The following is a 3,758-nucleotide window of genomic DNA, read 5'->3' as shown; positions in this document are numbered from 1 at the left end:
GACGGCCGTCTGTCTTTTCTCTCATTTTTCTACATTTTATAACAAAGCTGTAACACTTTGTCATAAAGTGCTGTTTATTATCATGTAGAACATCTTTGTTCACATTTTTCAAAACTTCCCATATTCACCAAACCAGCATGTGACCATTTTAGCTGCAAGTCTACTGCAGAAATATAGATGGGCTGGCTGTAACCTTTGTTTTAGTTGGAGTCTACCAGAGACCCATTCACGATCATATGTTTTCGCTTTGATTTCTGTGGAACTGTGGAACACAAGCGAGTTCTGAGCTTCTTATCAGCAGCTTCAGACTCACACAGAGCCAACAGGTGCTCCTTCACTACGGTTTTCACTCTGCTCTCCTGCACCATTTCATCAAATGGCATAAATATTTACAAATCTACATTTGAAAGTGTCCCAGATCTAAAAAGATGCACAACAATATCAGGCATTTCTAAGTGGTCAAAGTAAGCTTTTGGGAATGGGGGTTCTGTGATATTTAATGATCAGTTTAATATTTGTGGAGGGGGGGCAACTGCCAAACATATATACAGTATGTGCTGAAGGGGTTGGGGGGGGGGGGGGTGTCAGGCTTTAAGAGAAGCTGATGGGGTGTTGGGGGAGGGGGGGAGAGATCAATCAATCAATTTTTATTTATATAGCGTCTTTTACAATCAAAATTGTTTCTAGGTGCTTTACAGAATCCCAGGGCCTAACCCCAGACAAGCAACAGTGGCAAGGAAAAACTCCCCTTTAACAGGAAGAAACAGGTCCTTGAGCAGGACCAGGCTCATGTAGGGGGACCCTCCTGCTGATGGCCGGCTGGGTAGAGGGAGAGAAGGGAGAGGACAGGTGGAGGAGAGAGGAGGGGAGAGGAGAGGAGAGAAGACAAGAGGAGAGGAGAGGAGACAAGAGCAGAGGTAGAGGAGAGAATAGGCACACATACTCCACAGAGTACATACAGATTGTCATAAGGAATTTGTAAAATACTATCAGAGTGGAACACGGATGCAAAAAAAAACAAAAACAAAAACGAACCACATGGAAGGCGTTTTCCTCGTGGGGTGATTTTTCTTTCTGTCTGTTCATGCCTTCGGCTGACATCTGTGCATGCAAGTGCAAGCAGTCAGGTGATGGAAACACTGGGAACAATAGGGCCATTGAAAACTATTCACTCACAGGAAACCTTTGAATGAAAACCAACAGCTATCAAATGAATTAAGTTTAACCCCGATAGTACTAACCAGTTGTCAAGGAATGATTTAGTTGTTTCTTTGGCAATTTATTGACAGTTTCATTTACAAAAGTGCAAAAGAATATTCAATTTAATAATCATGTTTTGAAATAGAAACAAGTTCCAATAAACTGGTTCTAAATTAAATGCATTACTGAGATTATTCCACTTAATTTGGACACAGAAATGCAATTTCACGTTTGATGCTGGAAAATTAGCAAACAGTTACGAAAAAATATTATCATGCTTAAATGTGCGAAAAGTCAGTCTAGAACTTAACTGAGCATCAACCTGACCAAAAATCTATTTTCTGTATCCTTGATCACAAACAATAAACTATAGATTAGTCTAAACGTGGGACACCTAAAGAAATGTCTCTGCAAGATTAGTTGTTATCATTAACATTTCTTTATGAAAATATACATTAGATTGTTGATTCCTTAGGCAGGTGTTATGACCACAGCTGCTATATATTCTCTACCATTGCCCCAGTTGGTGGTGGTTTCAGAAGGACATTTTTGTCTTCAACCTGTGCTGAACTACTGAAAGGATGAGAAATCAAGTCAGTGTCTCCTTTCAAATATAGAAACTACTCCAGGACAAAGGGAAGGGAACCTTGACAGATCTTGCACAAGCGACAAGGAGACTATTTTGGGAAGAAACGTGACCATTTTTAACTTTTTAGCCTCCAGTTTGGGATGTATTTCTGAAGTGCAGATGCTTATAGATGTACAGTGGTTATTTTTTTTGCATAGGCGTAACAATTAGCTACTTACTGGAAGGCTGCTGGGAGCTGAACAGTGTGTTCAGTGTGAGGGGCTCTCTGGTGTTGGTTGTCAGCTCCATGAGTTGTGGGGCACAAAGCACCCTTTATGTGTGTGAGGGTTCCGCCCTGTAACTCAGGGAGCTCTGTGTTTGTGTGTGTGTCCAGGGAATCGGCTGTGAGGTGAGCTCTGTTACACAGCACAAAGGAACACCTTCCCTCTGGAATACACGGGTCCCTCCACTGCCAGGAAATGAGTAGAAAATATGCTCGCCACAAAATTACATCATACATACTTTTTGTCCCATTCCATGAACAAGAATTCACCTTGTTGCCACTTAGATTCAACATAGGCATCAAAGTTGCTTTTAGATTTCATGAGTCAACACATGAAAACATGATGCTCTAGTCTAAACAGAAATATTGGCTCTTGAATGTGATTGTTGAGTGAAACTGGTTCATGTACAAGGATGATCCAATATTTCACGACCAACAATCTTGATACATTGGAAGTGATTGGAATGTTTTCAAAACCTGAACAGGAACCCCAAACTTTAGAAAAGATAGGAAACATATGGGCAGTATGAAAATAATAACAGTACCAGAACCACATCCCCACTAAGCACTCAACCTCCATCAGTCTGAGCCCTGTGACACCACTTTACACAAATTCTGGCTTTATACAGGCTGCCTGTGTTGTTATGAATGAGAGCATTTCAGTTGGCATCATCTTAAAATTTTGAAAATTTGGATTTCTTGTCACGGCTCATGAATCCAAATGCAGTGCATAAAACTAGTTCCAATGAAAGAAAGGCTTAAAGATAGAAGATAAAACAGTTCCCGTAAAGACGGACTGACAAACTTGCCGCAGGAACTAAATCTCAGCAGAATAATCCCACAGCTATATTCTTCTGGGTAAATAATTCAACTCATCGACATCCATGGAGTTTATGAACCCAGTATCTGGTAATCGGGTTAAAAAAACAGGCAGAGAGAAGGTAAATTTGGTCAATCTGGATCTTGAATACCACACAAAATAGGCAGACTGGGGAGAAAACAAGAGCTCTTGTGGGTTGATCTAATTGTGATGAAGTAGACATTTTTTATATATTTTTCTGCACTTGGATGCAGTGATCCTTTAATGGGACACTTACCCACCATGCGATGAAGTCCAGAAGGTGGAAACCATCTACTGTTGAGACAGAAGTTACACGCATGATGAGCTGATGTGAGTCACATTAAATGTTCCAGCTGCCTGTTTCATGATCATGGTCAAGTTATTGCACCTGATATTGTTCCAGGACCTTATCACCTTCCTAGTCATCCAACCATCTCTCCACTGTTCTGCGACTTGTAACAAATATGCTTTACGGACCAACAGCAGCCTCACTATAAAAAGGCAACATAGCAACTGCTGCAGGAAAGACGATAATGCTAAACAATGACCAGAAGATGAACAAATAAGTAAAATAAAAATAAGTGTGGGAGGCTGGTTCTTTTAATTTTAGTCTCTTACACTTACATGCTGAATGGGAGCCAGATGTTAGACTGTGAAGACACACACACACACACACACACACACACACACACGCGCGCGCACACACACACACATAAAAAAAAATTAGACCAAAAATGATGTGCAGGATCCAAACACCCACACAGAAACCAGAACACTGACCTACAGGTCACCCAACAATCCCATCTGTTGGGGTCAATCCTGTAAGATCACACTGATATGACCAAGATTTTCCTACCCTTCAATTA

Source organism: Takifugu flavidus, chromosome 2 (assembly GCF_003711565.1).
Source record: "Takifugu flavidus isolate HTHZ2018 chromosome 2, ASM371156v2, whole genome shotgun sequence".
NCBI classification, from domain to species: Eukaryota; Metazoa; Chordata; class Actinopteri; order Tetraodontiformes; family Tetraodontidae; genus Takifugu; species Takifugu flavidus.
This window is presented reverse-complemented; position numbering follows the sequence as displayed.